This window comes from Pleurodeles waltl, chromosome 3_1, assembly GCF_031143425.1.
Source record: "Pleurodeles waltl isolate 20211129_DDA chromosome 3_1, aPleWal1.hap1.20221129, whole genome shotgun sequence".
Classification (NCBI taxonomy): Eukaryota; Metazoa; Chordata; class Amphibia; order Caudata; family Salamandridae; genus Pleurodeles; species Pleurodeles waltl.
The window spans coordinates 1,714,799,145-1,714,821,969 of record NC_090440.1 but is presented as its reverse complement, the minus strand read 5'-3'; the positions used below and the strand labels follow the sequence as shown (position 1 = coordinate 1,714,821,969).

At 45.6% G+C, this 22,825-nt stretch overlaps 1 protein-coding gene across 1 annotated transcript in view; it reads right to left on the bottom strand.

Moving 5' to 3' along the window:
* Window positions 1-22,825, bottom strand: part of RAMP1 (receptor activity modifying protein 1) — a 482,304-nt gene that overhangs the window by 4,686 nt on the left and 454,793 nt on the right. The window lies entirely within an intron of this gene.

Here is a 22,825-nt window from a genome sequence, read left to right as displayed (position 1 = left end):
GGATGCCTGACAATCAGTGATGAAACTCACAGTAAGGGATAAAGAGATTGCTTTCCGAAGCTATGCTCTTAAGGTATTATCATAAATTAGTGAAACTCATTGTGTTGATCTCAAGGTCATATTGAAAAACACATTGGGAACTGGTGTATGAGATGTCTGATTGCGTTACATTTTTTTGGGCGCTCTGACTCAGCATCCTAACTGCTTGAGCGCTGGATATAAAATATTAAATACAATTGTTTTCGGAGAATGAACTATGGGAAAGCATTCAGGTACTCGGGCCCAGATTTATACCCTGTTTGCGCTGAATTTGCCTCTTTTTTTACGCTAATTTAGCGCAAACTTAACTCCATATTTATATTTTGACTAGTCTAACGTCAAAATATTGGAGTTAAAGTCATTTTTTGGATGTGTGAACCCACCCTGTGTCAATGAGATGCAGGGTGGGCGTTCCCATCCAAAATACTACTCTAAGGCCCTAGTGCCTTATTTATCCTCCAGTGCAAAAATGGCGCATGGGAGGGAGGCGGGCCTAAATAATGGTGCTGAGCCTGCTTAGCGCCATTATTTAACGCCTGGGTCATGGCAGGCATTAGGGGACTAGTGGACTAATTTCCATGGTCAAACACCATGGACAGAGCTCACAGGTGCCCTCCCCAAGCCCCAGGAACACTCCCACCCACACTACAGGGACACCACAGGATGGGGGACCCCATCTCAGGTAAATAGGGTAAGTAGAGGTAAGTATTTTTTTTTTTTTTCAAAGTGCCATTGGGGCCCTGAAATGGCCCCCCCTACATGACATTGGGTGCAATGGCCATGCCCAGGGGACCCTTGTCCCTTGGGCTGGCCATTGGAGGAGTCATGTGGTATGGATGGTTTTGCATCAAGAAGTATAGCTAGGCTGGTTAGAGTCATTTTTAAACGAATTCTAACCAGCCTAACGTAATTTTTTGGTGCAAAACCCCCTTCTCCGATACCGCCACACCCATCCGGCTAACATAATTTTTTTTTACGCTAGTCCACCATTTGTGCTGGATTGCACCATTCCAATAATATGGCGCCCGGCAGGCATGCTGGACTGGTGCAAGCCGGTGCTATACTTTTTAAAGCAAAACTGCGCAAATGTAGTTTTGCATCAAAAAGTATAAATATGGGCCTCACTCCCTTTTACGTCTTCTACATGTAAAATGATATCTAAGCTTAGAAATAAAAACAAAACAAAGGGGAAGTTACCTTAGTTAGCATTAGTATTAGTATTAAAAAATAATTATCATAGAGTAAGAATAAATACATTCAGTGGCCTTGATATTAATTCTCAGATAAGAGCAAATTGACAAATTGTACATCCAATCCTTCTGAAATTGCACAATGGCAATTGTGCACTTGGATGAAACAGTTTCCAGTAATGAAAGGGTTTTGCCACTTCAGTCAAATATCTAGGTGTGGCATGGGAAATGGTGTCTTTGGCCCTAGGTTATAGCAGGAAAATGGCCGTAGCTGTGACTTGAAGTTCCATCCATCTTGGCTGTGACATTTGATGCAGGAAATGAGTCAAAGTAACTCAGACACTGTAGTGTGTATATATGTAATTTCTGTGGCGCAGCCCTGGCCAAAAGGCAGCAGAGTGCTATAAGTGATCAGAGGAAAGCTGAAAGTCAGTGAGTAAGAGGAGCAGAAGCTGAATTGTGGATGGTAAATAGATTGTGATGTAGTGTTCCTTAAAGAGGTGAGTCTCCAGCTCTTTCCTCAATTGGAGCATGGTTGAGGCAGTCCTCATGAATACAGGAATGTTGTTCCAGATCTGGGGCGCATAGATGAAAAAGACCTATTGTCTTGTTTTTTTCTCTTTTTCACACTTCTTAGTGTACAGTCTCATTGCGTCCTGACTGCGGATGTGTCGAGAACCACTAGAGATGGTAAGCTTGTCTACAAGGTAAGCAGGGGTGCTGAATGTGATGGCTTTGTAAATGATACACCTGGTGTTGAAGATGGTGTGTGCTGGTAAGGTTAGTCAATGGAGTTCCATCAGAATGGGGATGATGTGACCATAGTTCTTCAGGGCATGGATGTTACATGCTGCTGTGTGTACGATGCCCCAATGGGGCAACCTACATACTAAAATGTTTTATTCCCCATAGCGATTCAGTTCATTTATTGAAAGGCAGTCAGGAGTTTTTAATTTGCTGTCATTCTTCAGAACTTACTGACTGCTAGTTTTAAAGGTCATGTATAGTTTTTGTGTATACATTTCAAGAAATATAATTATTCAAACGTAGAGTTAAAAAACAAATGACCTCCTGCAATAGGCGCTGATAATTATGGAATCTAATGAGGGCTCTCTGTTTACAGGGAATCATCCCACGCATGCATACATTTGCATGATTTAAATGAGAGCTATTCAAATGAACCATTTTATGGTGCATTTTCTCAAACAGGCTGCTAACAATTTTCCTAAGTATAGTTGAATAAACTGCTACTCACAGATGTAGGGAGACTGCCTAGCAAGAAGACAAATTCTAGCTAGTGACTATAAAATTCAAGATATAAATTCAGGCCAAAAGGTCATTTTTATGGACTGGACATATCTGAGGAGGTTTCACGGCTCTAAAATCAAGGGCCAATCAAAATAGGTTTATGTTCTGGGGCTTATTGAATATATAGGAGTATTGAGAAAATATTCACATACATGCAGACTTATTTAAAGGTGAAAACACTAGGATACAAATATATTCCAAACAGAATTTAGCAGGTGAAATCAAGGACAAATGTCACAATTCTACCCCGTATAAAAAAATTATGGGGCCAGAAGCAGTGCTCTTTTGCTGACGTGGAATTAGAGCTCATAGACAGCAGCACTACTCACTTTAATTTTTATTTCTGAAGCCTTAATATTTAGGTCGAGGCCTACCAGACAGCGCAGCTGTGTGGTTTGCTAACAACATCTTGGTGGCATTCGGAAACTTTCTCTGGGAATGCATTCTGCCCTCTGCTTCCCATTGGCTTTGTGGTTTGTAACTCAGATTTGCCTGCTTTCTCTATGCTGGCCCAATTTATTTGAGGCTGTCTAGCTTGAGTTTGTCCCTTCCTTTGCCCCAACCTTAGTTACAATATCCTTCCCAGTGCTTCCTTTCCGTAAACAGGCCTTTAAATCTTGTTCCTATCTTGTCACATTTGCTGTGGGTTCAAAGAAAGAGGTCAAATGTCAGGCTCCGTCTTCCGAGAGAGCTTGGTGTTTACTTTTCTTTCTCTGGCTTCAAAGTAAGAGGATTTATATGTCAATCATGCTGGCTACTGGGGGGTGGTGCAGGCCAAAGATGGCTCTGGACATTAGCCTGTGAATCTCCATGATCCAGGCCCTCCTAATGGCAGAACCGCCTACAACGGATGGCAGGCGCGCAACGTCCATTGGGCTGAAAGGGCCTGCTACTGAATGTTTACTCAGGAAGGGCTGGCGGTAACTGGTGATTCACAATATCCTAGGGTGCAGATCTCTTGGTGGGGGGTTTGATCCTTCATTATGGTTTAAAGTAGAGCTAATGGTTGCCAATTAGCACTGGGATGAGAGTGCTCATCATCTGCACTTAAAAGGTGATCTCTACCACCTCCCCAACATGACTGATAGCCTTTGAATTTCTAAGAAAACAAGGTAGAAAATTATAATTTGTCTTGTAAGCAATTGCATTTATAAATAGCGCTTATTACCTATGAGGAGAGGTCGCAAGCACTACTTAAAGGCAATAAATGGGAGATTTTGTTTTCTTTTTTAATGGGTTTGCAGAAAAGGACAAATTGGCATAAATGGGTAGAAAATGGCTAATTGTATGCACTGGTGTAGGAGGCTGGCCTGGTTTGTAGTAGGTACCCTAGGTATTTACACCTTGTACCAGGTCCAGTTATCCCTTATTAGTGAAATGTAGTCAGTGTTCCAGCAGCTTAGGCTTAGGCTGTCTGGAGGTAGCTGTAGTAGAGCAGCTTAGGCTGAACTAGGAGACATGCAAAGCTCCTGCAATACCATTACAGTTACACTGTACTTATACAGAATAAGACACAGTACTCAGTGTTACAAAAAATAAAGGTACTTCATATTAGTGACACAAGGACAAAAATATCTTACAGGCAATACTCCTTCTGGAGGTAAGTATTATACACAATATACACACTAGAGACCAAAATCAGGTAACTAAATAGTCACAGAATGGTGCAAAAAGTAGAAAATACAATAGAATGCAATAGGCCTGGGCCAACACGGACCATATACTAAGAAAGTGGAATGCAAATCCCGAATTCCCCCATAGGCAAATGTAGTGTGTAGAGGGGTGCTGGGCGTGTAAGAAAACCACAAAGGTGAGTAAAATATCCCACCCCAGAGCCCAGGAAAGCAGGAGTAAAGTACTGCAAGTTTCCTCAGGACACACTACAAGTCGTGATAAGAGTTATTGCAAGAACTAAGCAAGACTGCAAGCAAGAAATGGTGGATTCCTGGACCTGAAGACCTGTGAAGAGAGGAGACTAAGTCCAGAAGTCGCAGAAGATTCCAGGAAGGACAGGAGCCCCTGCCAACCTAGAAGAAGGTGCAAAAGAGGATTCTCCGGTTAGAAGACGTTTGCAGAAGAGCACCAAAGAAAATGACTGCAGGTTCCTGCATGATGCAAGAAATGTCCCATGTTGAGATGTTGGATGCAGGCAAGTTGCAGTGCTGGATTCATCCAACAAGCCTTGGTTCAAGCAGTGTCGCGGTTTGTGTCAAAATAGCGCTGCCTGGACCCAGGAGGGACCTGGGGCCTCAACTGAAACTGAGGAGGCAGAGGGGGCTCCCAGCACTGGAGGGATCCCACAGATAACCAGGCAGCACCCACGAGAGTCCCAGGACACGGGGACAAAGAAGGTGCAAATTGTGGTTGCTGCAGCACTACAAAAGAAGGTCCCATGTCGCCCGAGAACAACTCAGTGAGTTGTGCGTCACAGGTTGGAGTGCTGGGGACCTGGGCCATGCTGTGCACAAAGGATTCTTGCAAATAGTGCACAGAGGCACCAGGAGCTAGAGATGATGCTGTGCACAGGAGTACTGTCAAAAACCGGGAAGGCAAGTTCTTACCTCCGCCAAATTTGGACAGCTGGACCTTAGGACAGTCTGCGCCGAAGGGGTCCACCACCTGTGTTGCAGGGAGCATGCTCGTCACCAGGAGAGGAATCCCAGAGAACCGTTTGCATCTCTTGCCTTTCTGGATACTTTGTTGCAGTTACAGCGGCAGAATGGGCAGAAAATGGCAAATTCTATTGTATGTAATGGCAAATATAGTGCTTATACCCATGAAGAGCAGTAGCAAGCTCTATGTAAATGCAATAAAGGGGATATATTTGTTTTCTTTTTTAATATGTTTGCAGTGATTCAGTGTTCACCAGACAGTGCAGACTTGTCTGTCAACAGCATCAAACCTTCTATTCCTGTTGGGGGTGTAGAGGTTTGTGTTTTTTCTGCAAAGACAAATCCAAGTATTGGCTAACAAAATGAGAACCTGCACAATGGTTTTAGCAAATAGGGTTATGGGCAGTATTTTGTTTCGATGGTTCCTGCAACAGGGCCACTGGAATTATGCAACAAGAGATGACCAGATTATGCAGCAGGGTTGACTAAATGAATTGGCAAGAATAGGGATAATATGAGGTGTAAGGGTTAAGGTTTGACTTCACTAGTAGTAGTTGGTGACTAGTCAGCCTTTCTGTAAGGCCTTCCACTGCACATCATCACATGTTGCTGCATTTTCTGTATTCCTGAGCCATTAGAGCTGGAAACACATTTTTCTGATAAAATCTACAATATGTTGCAGATGCAAATCAATAATGAAGCAAAAAGGACTCGGGTGGTACATAAATCCAGTGGCACTACTTTTTGGTGGGGACAGGCTGTTTTAAAAAATGGTCCTACAGACAGCAGTCCAGGTTCTCTTAGTAAAATATCCCTGGAATCCTGTTCTATCTCAGAAGGAAGGCGAGCTAAGGCCCAAGAACTGATGCTGCTTGTGAGCCTCTCACAGAGTATTGGCTTCAGGGTGATAGCTTAACAATAACATCATGTCACACAGTTACTCTAAACAGTCTATACTCGGGCAGTGGTACAGAGCATCCTGTCACTGTGCTCCTCTTCCTCATAATTGCTCTGTGGCTACATTTGGCTAGAGCAGGATATGCACATTACAGAAGGGACACACATAGGGTGCAATATTCCTTATGCCTTTGTCGAGGAATATTGGGTGCTAAAATCTCATAGTTCACTTCGGAGAAGCCCCTTGTGTACCTGTCACCCTGAGTGTTTAGTAGATGGACACACAGTAGACTGAAGAGGTGGATCAGCTGAATGCAGATGAAGCAGACTCAAGCACAGATGGAGCAGATGTGATATAAATATATTGTAGAGCTCATTTACAGACAGTTGATTTCTTCACTAAACTAGAACTAATTTACTAGTTTACAGAGAGAACCAATTCACAGGCTGAGTTGAGCTATGTCAGTACTCATTCCAACAAGGTAAAAGCTGATTTCTGTGGGGACTGAGATAACTGGCACCAGCTCATTCAGTGGAAGTACCACAGACCTCTTTCCCAGGTTAGTCTCTAACATGAAAATAACAATAAGGTATTCTTTTTCAAAATCAATTAACCAGGCATCCAATTTAGAGGCCTGGAATGTTTCTGATCACCAGGTGCATTAGCTTGTAGAAGCAAGTGCCCTCACCCGCCCTAAGGTAGCATGCTTCATCTTTGAGCCTGCTTCTCATTGGGCTGGCGCTGCAATGGCCAATGGGCACCTTAAGAGGACTCCTTGCCGGAGTTCTTCTTAATTTGGCAAAGTAATACTGTGAGTATGTTGTAAATCCTAGTATAATGGGAAGACTGGAGAAAGGTTTTATCTAAAATAAAATAGATATTTATAAAGAGATTTTGTTTAGTTTAAAAGACAATATCTATGTCAAGGTTCAAAAGGTGAATGAAGCTTGGGGATGTAAGGATCCTGGCTTCTCCTGAATGGAAATGGTGTAATCCAATGAATAGTTATTAGTGTGAGGTCCACATGTTTCATGCCTATATCGTCAAGATAGATTGAATGGCATTTCTTCAGGACCAAAAACTATATAGGTGTACCTAATCTTCACTCCGGTAGAGTAAGGGTACTCTGCAATGAGTGTCACCCTGTTGTAGTGTTTGGTGTGCAGTGTAACTTACATTGAGATGTGTATACTAACGCAATTGGTGGCCTTCCTTGAGTAAGGTATAGTCCCCCTGGTGATCGTGGTTGTTGTGGCTTCAGCAATTATGCTGAGGCAGAAGCGGTGGTCCCTTGACCTACTCTATGTCCACGCTCCTGACATGGCCTGTTCCAGTTAGGAAGTGATAAGAAAGTGGGAAGGAGGATGAAAGTGAGAGAGAAGGGATTGATTGAAGAAATTGTGGAATGAAATAGTGAGAAGAGATATAGAATAGTGAAAAAATAAGAAAGTGAACGTTTGAGGGAATATGGATGGAAAAGAGGAGAAATAAATGAGAGGAGAATGGACTGAGACAGCGAAAGGTAAAGTGCGAAATGGGAGATGGCAGAGTGAGTGATGGATGAACAAGCAGCACAACAATGATGCTGAGGCAAATTATGCAGTACATTCCACCAATCGCCTTTGCTCCCTTCTTCACAAGAAATCTGGATGTCACATTGTCAGTGGGTGATGCCAGTGCTGGCAGTGGAGGTCACATGAACCAATTTCCAATCTAACATTTTGAACACCAGCAGCTTGACACCTGGAGATGTGGGTTTGAATCCCGATTGGCACTTGACTGAACATTGTGCAGTTCAGAGCAAATCCCTTAATATCACTGTGCCTCAACTTTACATTTGTGAGATGCTTCTGCAAATGTGTGTAATTCAAAGTTTTAAGCCCCCACACAAGATCACTTCCCATAATGTATAGTGCTCTAGTGCTAATCAGCTAGGTCCGTGCAACATAAATATCAGGATATACTTGTTTTTACATTTGTGACTGGGTATTCCACTTACTTTGCTTTGTGAATCCTCCTATTGTTTGAGCTCTTGGTGACCCATCCTCATTTTGTGACAGCTAATATAAGCCCCTCATAATTTTATTAATCCCAATACATGCTCCACATCATTCATGGGATTCACATAAGTCTACTACTATGTCTGTGTTTTTGGGGGCGTTATATATGGCTAAGGGAAGAAGGCATTTTGTCCATCTAGTAGTGGTTTACCGATTTAGGATCCCAGTTTCCCTTCTGTATGGTTTGGAATTCACTGATTCATCAAAATGGATGTTCCTCAATCTTCAGAAGGGTAAGATCTTCAGAAAGCTTTTATCTGTAAAAACAGCTGTGTCAGTGGCAGCCCAAAGACTGGAATTGGGCTTAAGAAGTGTGTTTGTCCAGGGACTAGCTGGGGTCGTCAGTTGGGCTGTTTTCCTCATGAAGGCTGAGGATAATACCCTAAGGGCTTTACTGCAAAAATAAATCTTTGCGAAACATAATGCCTTCAGGCATACCCTCTCCAAGAACCTTACATACGCCCTACAAATTCTTGAGGTGGACTTCAATCAGGTCTTGGCTGTCCCTTCCCCACAATTAAAAAGTGGTTTAAAACAGGCAACATGGTGTTTAAGTTACCGATTGGACTGAAAGAGCTGTGCAAAAAGAGGAATGTTCCCGTTTTTATCAAAATCATTAGTAGCAAAAAAAGCACAACCTTATGTAATCTGGAACTTACCGCACAAGGTGAGGCGTCTTTGGTTACTGCTGAGTATGGGGCTGTTACCTTTATATGTATTGTTGGCAAAATGGTATGGTTCAACTAAAGGGTGCAAATTCTGCTTCGCCAAAACTCAAGACTTAAGTTGTCCTATTTCTTTGTCCTTCCCTCATTCCCCATAGGCGTAAATGGCTAAGGCCCATTTGTCTTCAGCTTTCTTTATTGTCAGCACCTGAGTTTCTCCAAGCCTTGTACATCCCTCCAGGTGAATTGTTTTGCCATAGAGTTTTTAACTTTTTAAAATGTCTTTACATATGTTTTAAGATGCATAATGGTTCTGTTTGGGTGGTTAAAGAAAGATATAGGAACAAGGTGGTGGGGTGAATGGTCCAAGGTAGCCTCAATTGTGTGTGATTCATTGAACAAACTTTTACTATTATTACAAATGTTATTATACTATTATTTTATTTGTATACTCCGGCCAGTTCTTCATTGACATATGTATCTTTTGATATTTTATACTTTTGTTCATGTATTCATGTTTATTTTCTTATCATGTGGCTCTTGTTTAGAGTTCCAAAACATAAAATTATAAATTGATTGATTGATCGATACAAACATCTTCTTGTTCCATGGAAGCATTTGTCTACTATGTGGTTTATGTTGCTTTTAGTATGAAAAGACACCTTTCCAATAAGGCTTCAGTGTTTTCATTTCTGTGTGTCAGACATGAAGTCCAGACACAGGAATTGCTTGGTACCATCTTGCGGACATCTTGCAGACCTGCTCGCAGGTCTGGAGGACACTACTGAAGCTCCAGCGGTGCTAAATGTCTCAGGAGAAAGCATGGGCAAAGCCAATAGATCTGGCTTTAATTTTTTTTTTAAATGGGCATGTATAAATGCTGTTTGCATGCTTTAGCATATGAAAGGCAAACCTGTTGGCTTTGCTAATGTGTGTTCTCATACTAGCTCTGAGGATGCCTTCACTCCCATTGCATGAAGTTGTAGCCCCACCACCGTGGCTTGAACTACTAGCCCCTCTTGAAGTTCAAATCTAGTTGCTCCCCTGATGGAAGGACATCTGAGGCCACCAGAGGCCATAGATGAAAGGGAGCGTCTGAGGCGAGAGGGCCAAGACTAGGACATAAGACAACACAGGTGGGCCACCCATAGCACCAGAGAGGTATTGGTTGGGGGAGTTGAGCTGTGATCTCCCCTTGGCCAACAGGCTTATACTGTAGACACCCACTTAGAGGGCGGGGGATCGCCATTACCCAGATTTGGGCCACAAGGAGTGGCCCGACAGAGAGTGCCTACTCAGGAGGCTCTGTGTGGCCAGACAGGCTGACCCAGCCTGACCATGAGTGAATTCCAGGGGCTAAGTCTCCCAGGTGGTGGAAGAGGCCTGCTAGATCACTGGACCCACCAAAATAGACTGGGGTAACCAGCCCTTCAGTGAGGGAGATACTGGGCCTAGTGGTGGGGTTCAGCCATCATCACTGGTTGGCAGACTGCCCTGGCAACATGGGGAGTGGTGAACAGACTGACCACTTCCCAGAGGTGGGGGCTTCGGTTTGCAGATGCCGGACCGGGGAATAAACAGGGCACAGGGTGTCTCAGGCATCGTCCTGCATGCTGAAATAAGAGCACAAGTCCACTGACATGACAGGGACACCCAGATATACTGGTTCCACAAAGTAGGAGAGTCAAGCTGAAGGACATCAGGTGACGCATGGACACCAGATGTGAGACCACCTACAGCGACTCAGAAGAAGAGCCTGACAGTGATGAAGAGTCTGGAGGTAAGCAGGGGGCGCTCGTGCTGGCTGCAGGTGTGTGGTTGGCGCTGTTGGTGGTCTTGGTTGGTGCAACAGCACAGTGGTACCCCTCCCCTGCTGGGCTGAGGAGTTGTCTTGGTTGGTTGAATATGAAATGGGCCAAGATGGCGCTAATCTCCGAGGACTAAGATGACTCTTCCATAGAATCTGGATCCAGCGAGGAACTCCAGAAGGGGTCAGTGCTAACCTCAATGACCGCAGACCTGCTTGGATGAGTTGGAGACTTGGCGACTGATCTGCCGAGTTCAACACAAAAAGACCTGAGTTTTCAAGTCCTAGAAAAGACACATGGGTTATACCAGGAGGGCCACGTCCTCATGAGTTAATGGACATCTGAGAATTTTATTGTAGGGGCACAACTTTCTAAATGTTTCACATCATGATCACATCAATGGTGTGACAGGCATCTTGGGCATTGGAGTGATGGGTAGTTTTAAGCCTGCAGCGCAAGCTGACGGGGGGGGAGTTTGGGCTATGGGGTTGGTTACATAGAGGACATGGATGTGATGACACAGAGTTGGATGGGCTGGAGCGGATGGAAACCATGGAGACTCCAACGACCAATGGAGGATCAACAGAAAGCGGCCCAGCACCAGGGCTCAGCCTTGAAACTTCTCTCATGGAATGTCAATAGACTGGGGCACAAACTAAAGCGAGGGGTGGCGAGAAAATACCTACTCCGCCACGACCCAGACATAATCCTGCTACAGGAAACCCACCTGCTAGGCAACAATTGTGGGTTCCAGGGTAAAGAAAGATATAAAATGTTGGTACACGCAGGAATCACAAGAGAGTTCAGGAGGGGTGGGCGCCCTGGTTCACCGCTTTCTGCCACTGCAGGTTCTCCATACATGGGAAGATACACAGGGCTGTCATACTGTGGTTCTTGACTGCTGTTATGGGAAGGAGGCGGTTATTGTGTTATGGTACAGGCCTACAAATTAGGGGTCCTGGAATGTATGGAGGCTTAGCTGACAGGCTCCCCAAATGCGCTGACCATAACTGGGGGGACCTCAATCTGACACTGCAGGGGGACATGGACAGCTTGACTAAATCAGAAGACCCGGCAAGACATGACACACGACTGGCCACGTTTCTAGAGGCAATGGGCTTGGTTCACTTATGGCTGGCGAAAAACCCTGATACTCACCAATATTCACACACAGCTACGTCAATGGGAGCTATGCCCTACTGGACTATTTTTTTAGTGCCCACAATTCTGAGTACTAGGTACTCTAGTACGACCTTCCTCCCCTGAGGCATATCACATCACTCGCCACTGCTCACTAGGGTCCACCTGGGTGTCCCGAACCGGATGAGTACATGGAGACTTGATGCATGAGAGTTGCTGGATAGAGAGGCAAAAGCAATGGTGGCTACGGCAACAGCCAGCTACTTCACAGAAAACAAAGGTACCGTCCGCTCAGCCACCGACCTCTGGGAAGCATAGAAAGCAGTGCTATGGGGTCAGTTGATCGCACATAGGGTGTGCCTCAAAACAGATAGGGAGGCAGAAAGCCGGAACTAGAGGAGGAACTTCTACAGATTGAGGGTGATGAGATGGCCACCCCTGACTGGGACCTGGCACATAGTATTGGGGAAGTCAGACAGGTTCCTAAAGCACTAGTGCACCAGAAGGCGAGAACTCAGTTTTGGGCCACTCAGGGTTGTATATATGAGATGGCAAATAAGGCCAGCAAGCTCCTAGCATCTTGTTTTCTCGTCCTACCCACCCCTCAGTGGTTAAATGTAATTCTGAAAGTATAATGTATCCGCATGGCCTCAAAGTTGGGATGTGTGTGTTTTGTTGTTTATGCAAAACCCAATGAAGAATTTAAAAAAAATCATGCTGGCTACTTGGGGTAATTCTGAAGTGTGGTGGAAACAAATATTTTAATACCATCGAAACAAATCAATACACTAGGTGATGACATTTCCACACATTATTTTTTGCATGCTTTATACTTTTTTTCAGTACAACTGTATGTCTGTGCAAATGTAATGGTCATTTCAACTGAAGATGGGTTGTCGGTAATGGCAGTGCGCTACCACACCATGCATATGCCACTTTAGCCCAGTACACTGTACTCTGCGCCACACCATGCCACTGCACTCTACTCTGCACCACTCACTCTATCCTACTCCACACTGCGTCACTGCACTGTATTCTGCACCATTCCACTCTACACCACTTCAGTCTATGACTCTCTACTCTGCATCACTCTATGCCAAAGCACTCCATGCCACGCCATGCTACTCCACTTTACACCAGTGCATCCACTCTACGCTACTGCACTCTACCCTGTGCCACTGTACTCTACCATGAGCCACACCCCTCTACCTTGCACCACTCCACTCTACTGTGTGCCACTCTTAAGCCGCTCCACTTTATGCCACTTAACTTTACTCGATGCCACTCTACTGTGCACCACTCCCCTCCACTGTGCACCACTCCACTCTGCTATGCACCATTCCATTCTACCATGCGCCACGCCACTCTACTGTGCGCCACACTATGCCACTCCACTACACCACTTTACTCTACAACACTCCATTGTATGCCACTGCACTCTATGCACTCCATGCCACTCCACGCCACTCAACACCACTCCTCTCTACACCACTGAAGTCTACTTTGCACCACACTTCACTGTCACTCTATGCCAATGCACTCTATGCTTCTACACTCAATGCCACTCTGCTCTGTATTACTCGACTCTATCCTACTGCACTCTACCCTGCATCACTCCACTGTGCACTGCTCCACTCCATGCCAATCCCCTCTAATCTGCTCTGCACCACTGCATTCTAAAGCACTCGCCTCTATGCCACTGCACTCGGCCACTTCACTCTACTCTGAAACAATCTACTCTATGCCTCAGCACTCTACACCTCTGTATTCCACTCTATGCCACTGTATTCCACTCGACACTATTCCACTCTATGCCATTGTGTTCCACATTGCATTATTCCACTCTACACCACTGCACTCTATGCCATGTGTATTCCACTCTTCACTATTCCACTCTATGCTGCTGCAATCTATGCCACTGTATTCTACTCTGCACTATTCCAGAATACGCCACTGAACTCTATGCCACTGAACTCTATCCCACTGAAATCTAAGCCATTGGATTCTGTACCACTCCATTCTACTCTGCGCCACTGTGCTCTATGCCACTGCTCTCAATGCCACTTTACTCTGTACCACTTTACTCTGTGCCATTGTACTCTATGCCAACTGCACTCTACGCCACTATACTCTACTCTGCAACACTTAACACCACTGCATGCTCTGCCACTCTACACCATTGTGCTCTGTCACTGCACTCTATGCATTCTATCCTACCTTGCACCACTGTACTGTATGCCACTGTTCTCTACAGCACTCTACTCTGCAACAGTATGCCACTTCACTCTATGCCACTGCACTCTACGCCACTGCACTCCATTCTGCACCACTCATCTCTATGCCAATGCACTTTATGCCACTACACTCTGTGCCACTCCAATCTACTCTGCACCAGTGCACTCCATGTCACTGCAAGCTACACAACTCTATGCCACTGCACTCTAAGTCTCTAAGTCTCTGCACCTCTGCACTCTATCCTGCACCACTTCACTCTACTCTGAAACAATCTACTCTATGCCACTGCAGTCTATGTTGTGCCACTTCACTCTACTCTGTACCCCAACTCTAAACCACTCTACTCTAAACCACTGCACTCTACACCAATGCACTCTACACCACTTTAACCAAGACCAATGCACTCTATGCTAATTAACTCTGCACCACTATATTGTATGCCACTTCAATCTAGGTCATTCTACTCCACTTTTTACCACTCTGTGACACTACCCCACTCTATGATGCTCTATGCAACTCCCTCTAAGCCACTCCATGCCACTTTACTCCACTCTGTTCTAAGACACACTACTCCACTCTACACCACCCCACTTTACGCTACTCCAGTACTCCACTCCATGCCACTTCACTCTGCCACTTTATGCCATTCCACTCTATTACAGTACTTCACTCTCTGCTACTCCATGACAATGTACTCTGTTCTACAACACTCTACTCCATGCAACATCCTCTGTGCCACTCCACTCCACAACACTCTATACCACTCCACTCTATGAGCTTCTACACCACTCTACTCCACTCTACACCACTCAACTCTGTGACCATCTACATTCTTTCACTCTACAATGCTCTACTCCCTCCACAACACTCCACACCTCTATGCCACTCCACTCTACACCATTCTGACACTCCACGTCACTCCATGCTACTCAACTCTACTCCACACCACTCCACGACTCTATGCCTTTCCATCACAACCTACTCTACTCCACGCCACTACTTTACAACACTCCACTCCAAGCCACTCTCCTTTACACTACTAACGTTTAGCCAGGTGAAACGGCTACTAAGCTAGTAAACAATATGGCTAAAACATATTTTGTTATCATAGTTGCAAGACTTAACAAACATGTGCCTCCCAAGAGAAACTGCAGGACAGAAAACTCAAGTGTGGTGCCTGTGGTTGGTGTGAGAGAATGAAAGCATTGTAAAAGTGTTGGGTGTGAGTTGTTAGCATGTTGAGGGTGAGAAAGTGTAGCTGCTCTAGAGCAATGGTGTAGTGAGAGTATTGGGTGTGAGAGCAATCTAATGTTGTGATAGTATTTGATGCCTCAAAATGCTTTTTCTGTAAAAGCACTTGTGGTGAGAGAGCATTGGGTGTGACAGCTGTGAGTATGAGAATGATCACCACACAATGTGACATTCATGGCTCTTGCACCCAGATTGTCTTTCACCACCACTTGGAGAGCGTGTTGGCTGTGAGAGTGCAGGTTTGATTGTATACTAGTGAATGTGCTGGAAGACTAAGGGTACTTTAGCATAACCAGCAACTGTGCCTGCTACTTCTACCACCTGGGAGGGGGGTTGGAGAGGATCCTAAGACAGAGAGAAAGAGAAAACAATCATTTGCAATGCAATAGGTCTCACATTTATGAGAGTTAGAGCTATTGGCGTTGTAAATGACAATGGCCCTCATTACAACCCTGGCGGTTGGCGGAGAAGTGGCGTCTTACTGCCAACAGGCTGGCGGTAAAAAAGTGTAATTATGACCATGGCGGTTACCGCCATGGTAATCCGCCACTTCTCCCAACCGACCGCCAGAGCGGAGACGACCGCTGGGCTGGAGACTTGGGTCTCCAGCCCGGCAGCCCTCACAGGACCGCCGGCTGTATTATGACCCGGCTGACTGCCATGGATTTCATGGGGTTGGGCACTGCCATAAAATCCATGGCGGTAAGCACTATCAGTGCCAGGGAATCCCTTCCCTGGCACTGATAGGGGTCCCCCCACCCCCTTGCCACCCCCCAAAGGTGGCAGGATCCCCCCTCCCCACTCCTACACCCGACATCACTACACAGACACACACCCGACATGCATGCAGACACCACCAACACACATACCCGCACACACACAAACAAACATGCAAACAGACACACACACAGTCATACACGCACACCCACATTCAGACATACACGCACACATCCATACAGACATACATACAGGCAGACACGCACACATTTCCAAACACACTACACCCCCGCATGCATACACGCACTCACACACCCCCACTACATACTCACACGCACACCCCCATGCACGCACACAACAAACAACAGCCCCCCACCCTCCTCCCCTAACCGACGATCAACTTACCTGGTCCGTTGATCCTCCGGGAGGGGACGAGATCCATAGGGGGTGCTCCGCCGCCAGCACCCCGTCAACAGAACACCACCACGCCGAATCGGTGTTCTGTTGACGGGGCAGTGGAGCAACCTCCACTTCCCCGGTGACTGCCAGTATGGCTGCTGGCGGCTCTCCACCCGGAAAAGGACGGAGGGCTACCAGCAGTCATAATTCGCCGAGCGGAAAGACCCCAGCACTGGCGGTCTTCAGCACAGTGGTCCCTCGGCGGTCTTGTGAAAAGACCGCTGAGGTTGAAATGACCCCCAATGTCTTTTACCTATTTGTTTTGGTGTGGAGTGTCATGGATGTATGAACAGAGATGCAGCACTATCTAGATGACTAAGAATGGGGAATTACCACTGGGAACAGAGAAACAGCTGCATCACTGCGTAGAGGGCTTAGAAAGGAGGAGTTGTTGACGGGACAAGAGAAGCAGCTGCAGTACTGTCTAGAGGACTAAGAATGAGGAATTACCACTGGAAACAGAGACACAGCTGCAGCACTGCCCAGAGGACTTAGAATGGAGGGGTTACTGACTGGAACAGAGGGGCAGCTGCAGCAATGTCTAGCGGACTAAGTGTGAGGATTTTCCACTGTGAGGATTTTCCACTGTGACCAGAGACACAGCTGCGAAAAGAACAGATGATGGACAGAATGCTGAACAATGTAAACATTCATGCCCAGTCTCAAAGATCTGGGTTTAATCCATTGTTTTTTTGCTCACCACGCCACCCCAGTTTGGACCCAGCCATATGCAAATCAGTCTTGACCCTGTTCCTCATCGGAACACTCCAGCCCGAACTGCCAAGCCAGATCCTCCCTGGATCAGAAACAAGCATCCTAGGACTAGTTTCAGGAAATCACCCTTCATCAGCTAGGCTACCTTGAATCCAGTGGTGCAGTGAGCAGGGGACCCACACCTGGGCATACCCTTCCCACTTGGGGCGACAAATGCAAAAATAACAGATAAGGCTCGGAATGTTGAACAATGCAAACATTCACCCCTAGTCACAAGGATCTGGGTTTAATCCATCGTTTTTTTTTGCTCACCACACCACTCCAGTTTGGACCCAGCCATATGCAAATCAGTCTTGATCCTGTTCCTCATGGGAACAGTCCAGCCCGAACTGCCAAGCCAGATCCTCCCTGGACCGGAAACAAGCATCTTAGGACTATTACCCTTCATCAGCTAGGCTAGCTTGAATCCAGTGGTGCAGAGACACAGCTGCAGCACTACTTAGAGGACTTAGAATCATGGAGTTACTGACGGGACCGGGGAAGTAGCTAGTAGCACTGTTTCAAGGACTTACAATGAGAAATTACCATTGAAACCAGAGAAGCATCTAGCAGCACTGCCTAGAGTACTTAAAATGAGGAATTACCAGTGGGACCAGAGGTGCAGCTAGTAGCACTGCCTGAAGGACTTTGAATGAGGAATTACCAGTGGGACCAGAGATGCAGCTAGCAGCACTGTCTGAAGGACTTTGAATGAGGAATTACCACTGAAACCAGAGAAGCAGATGCAGCATTGTCTACAGGACTAAAAATTGGGAATTACCACTGGGACCAGAGAAGCAGCACTGTCCAGAGAACTTAGAATGAGGAATTACCACTGGGCCCAGAGAAGCAGCCAGCAGCACTACCTAGAGGAGTTACAATGTGAAATTACATGTGCGACCAGAGAAACAGCTAGCAACACTGTCTAGAGGGCTTAGAATTAAGAATTACCACTGGGACCGGAGAAGCAGCTGCAGGATTGTCTACATGACTAAGAAAAAGAAACTACCCGTGGGACCAGAGACACAGCTAGCAGCACTGTCTATAGGTTTAGAATGAGGAAATACACTGGGACCAGAGAAACAGCTGCAGCATTGTCTACAGGACAAATAATGTGGAATTACCACTGGGACTAGAGAAGCAGTTTGCAGCACTGTCTATAGGACTAAGAATGAGGAATTACCACTGGGACCGGAGAAGCAGCTTGCAGCACTGCCTAGAGGACTTAGAATGAGGAATTGCCACTGGGTCCAGACACGCAGCTGCAGCATTGTCTCCATGACTAAGATGAGGAACTGCCACTGGGACCAGAGAAGCAGCTAGCAGCACTGTCTAGATGATTTAGAATGGTGAATTACCACTGGGACCAGAGAAGCAGCTTGCAGCAGTTCCTAGAGGACTTAGAATGAGGAATTACTGCTGGGACCAGAGAAGCAGCTAGTAGCACTGTCTAGAGAACTTAGAATGAGGAATTACCATTGGGACCAGAAAAGCAGCTGTAGCATTGACTACAGGACTAAGAATAAGGAATTACCACTGGGACTAGAGAAGCAGCTGCAACATTGTCTACAGGACTAGGAATGAGGAACTACCACTGGGACCAGAGAAACCGACAGCAGCATTATCTACAGGACTAATAATGAGGAGTTACCACCGGGACCAGAGAAGCAGCTTGCTGCATTGCCTAGAGGATTTAGAGTGAAGAATTACCGACAGGATCAGAGAAGCAGTTTGCAGCATTGTCTAGAAGACTTAGAATGAGGGATTGCCACTTTGTCCAGAGAAGCAGCTATAGCATTGTCTACAGGGCGAAGAATGAGGAATTACCACTTGTACCAGAGAAGCAGCTATCAGCACTGTCTAGAGAACGTAGAATAAGGAAAAAACACTGCAACCAGAGAAGCAGCTAGTAGCACAGCCTAGAGGACGTAGCATGAGGAATTACCAATGGGACCTGAGAAGCAGTTTACAGCATTGTATAAAAGCAGCGAGCAGCACTAACTATAGGATTAAGAATGAAGATTTACCACTGGGACCAGAGAAGCATCTGCAGCATTGTCTACAGAAACTAAGAATGAGGAATTACCACTGGACCAAAGAAACAGCTAGCAGCACTGTCTAGAGGAAATGGAATGGGGAAGTCCCACTGGGACCAGAGAAGCAGCTAGCAGCACTGCCTATAGGACTAAGAATGAGGAATTAACACTAGGACCAGAGAAGCAGACAGCAGCACTATCTAGAGGACTTAGAATGGGGAATGATCACTGGGACCAGAGAAGCAGATAGCAACACTGCTTGTAGGATTACGAATGAGGATTTACAACTGGGTACAGAGAAGCAGCAGCAGCACTGTTTAGAGGACTATAGAATGAGGAAGACTGGAAGTGGATGAGTGTGTCTGTGATGAAGGGTGCAAAACACGGACACAGAGCCAATTATTTCTAAAAACGCAGTAGAGGGAAAGGTGTCTTGGAAAATGCTTGAAGCATGTGTGCCATCATCTCCAGTTAAAGCAGAGCCACTCCCGGAAACATATGGGAACTTTTTAAGGCAAGCATAAATGACATATTGGACGTTAAACAGCGCCCAATCTGCAATCATCTTACAACTATAGAAGCAAGTTTAATGAACTTTTGCTAACCAGTAAACCAAAATAGAGAGAGTTAAGTCAGGGGGCTCAGATAGCCAGCCATCCTAAGCCATCTGCTACCTAGCCCCCAGTAATAAGGGATCCACAACCCCCAAGTGAATCTTAGAGAGGGTTGTGGAAGTCAGATCCTGTGCAATAATGATTCATCAGGAACACAGCACCTTCCCTAGCCCCTGTCCCAAAGGCCCAGTTCCCCAGTCCAAACCCAAAGTAGGAGACTCTGGAGAGAAAACAACCCCAGTATTTTGAATCAATTGCCTGTGATAGACCTCCTCCCAGCTTCATGCCCTTATGTTATCATATTGGTAAACGTACCCTGGTTGCCCCGGGGCTCTCAGGAAATGGTAGAATCTCTTAAGAACAAGGTACTGTTTTGGTTAGAGAGAACAGCGAACTTCTCAAGCACTCTTGCAAATGAGATTCTACTTGTGAGTATAGTGGGTGGTATTGGCCATTTAGGGAAGAATTTTATATTAAATTGCAAAATAAGGATTGTCTAACTCTCATTGGGTCTTATGACATGATTTGTTGTCAGGAAACATGGGTTACTAATAACAATATTTCTGTAAATGGTTTTAAGTCTTACTGTGTTGAAGCGATCCAAGGGGATGCAGGTAGAACTAAAGGAGGGCTTGCCATCTTTGTGTCCGATTCAATTAGCAATGTGGACATTAAGCAAATTGATTCACGTCCTATTTATCAAATCCTAAAATGGTATTCTCCCAGAAAGTTTCATATTCTTTTAATACATTTTTATTTTATTTATTTTACATCACACCCCATTAATAATACTGAGGAGCTAGGTAGGAAATTGTGGATTGCAGTGAGCCCATAATTTGGGCTAGTGATTTTAACATTGTTAAATGTACTCATGATGGGAAAAGTATATGTGGATTTACCAATGATATAGATGGCAACATGGGGTATTTTGTCTACACAGCTTAAGGTGAGGTTCTTAATTATCTGATTTTATCATTTAACCTGATGTTTCCACCACATGACCGTGGGCAACGGAACTTAAATGCCCCACATTTTTAGGTAGGGGGAAGGGTTTGAAAATCGATTTTATAATGCAATAAAGGGTCTTGGCCCAGTACCCTGTAGGCCATGAAATTTTATCCCTCCCCTTTAGCGACCAAAACCCAGTCAGCTTAAAACTGCACTATCTCCACTTAATAAGGCTTCCTGGGGCAAATCTGTTCCAGCTACCCATTCAGTAAACAGGAGGGTCCGCCTTTAGGGGGTTCTATTGACCATAGACCAAACTAAATTTCAGAAAACCATAAGGAGACCCTAGGGTGCCTCTCGGTGTCAGATGACCTGGTTAACATTTTAGAGATTTTTGATGTCGTTTATAAAGATATATCGGGGGGGGTGAATAAAATAAGATCTACAAGTGTTCGGGCAATTAACTCATGGTTTTCCCATGATGTACAACCGCTCTCCAAGCACTTAAGGTGACAACAAATAGTATTTTGCGCATTAGTGAGAATGTTGGAATGGCAAGGCATATTTATACTAAAGCTCTTAAGCAAAGAAAACAGGATATAAAGGTGAGGGCCTGGAAAGACTTGCAGAAGGCCGTCCAATTAAAAGACCCCAAATTATTTTGGAGTATTGTTAACCACCCTTTTTTTTTTTAAATCCACCACGTCGGACAAAATTATATGTCATATCATGCAGCAAGAGTGGGCAGACCATTTTTTGACAGATTGTAATCCCAAAAATATGGAAAGCAAAGAGGGTGAAGAGACTGGGCAGAAGTGTGAGGAAGGCTGGGTCATAGACATTGTAGATCTAACTTCTGTTACTAGTGCCATTAAGAGCGCAATCTCTGGTAAGGGCCCTGCCCTAATTGGGTCCCAGTTGACCTGGTCAATGTAAATTTAGACCTCTGGGCACCATTGATTACTAACATATTGAGAGCAGCATAAAAAAATGGACCTCCTGTCTCTTCAATAATAATCCCAATCTAAAAGAAAGGGCACCGGAACGCGCCCGCATGTTATCACCTAATCCGGTTGATTGATTCAATGATAAAGATCTTGGGCCAGGTGATCCAGGGGAAGTTAGAGTCTTGGGCAGTGGCAACTTCCTTTTTTAGTCTAATACAATATGGTTTCCACCCAGGTCTGGGGATGGTAGAGCAGACACTGAACCTCACACTAATCATGGGCAAATATGTGAAGGCCAAGGGAGGGGCCTTGCAAATTACCTTCATGGACCTCTTTTGTGCCTTTGACCCAGTGGATAGAGAGTTACTATGGATCAGATGGAGCAGGCCAGAATAGACAACCCCCTATTGTGTCTCATAAAAAGACTTCACTGGGAGATTACCACTAGAGGTTGTTTTTCAAGGGATGGTGATTGTAAATCTCCAATTAAAGTGGTAGAGGGAGTTAGGCAGGGATGTATACTGGCCCCCTTTTTATTTTTATTGTATATTAACTCCCTGGATACGGCACTGAATGGCTACATGAAAGATTTGCCTAAAGAAGGGGGGTGGCCTGACGCCGATGGTGGCAGCGGCTGATTGAGGAGCTTCCAACTCATGGGCAACCAACACTCCGACATCCTGAAGTGCAACCACCCCTAAAACCCACTATTGACAATGGGAGACTCCCAGGTTTAAGCCCCCCCCTTTATTGACCCAAGACGGCAAGCGGAGTGGACCAAGCAGAGGTGACAGAGCGGACAAAATGGCACAAGATGGCGGCCATTGCGCCTGAGGCTGGAGATGAATGAGAAGGCCTGGAGGCAGCAGTGAGGACCTGCTGACGACCTGACAGCAGCAAGGCCAAGTGCGGGTGGTGCAAGGAAAGCTGTCACGGAGCCGGAGAGTGGCCTTGGCAGATGTGGTTAACGGCAGGCAGAGGTGAACAGGCCCACATCAATAGAGGCGGGAGGATCGTGCCACGCTCTAGAGGTAAGGAGCTGCGGTGGCACTGCCCAGACTTCAGCCGAGTAGCCGGGCGGTTCTGGTCGGAGTCGGTGACCGATGCAGAGCTGACCTGGAAGCTGCAGATGGCCCAGGATGGCA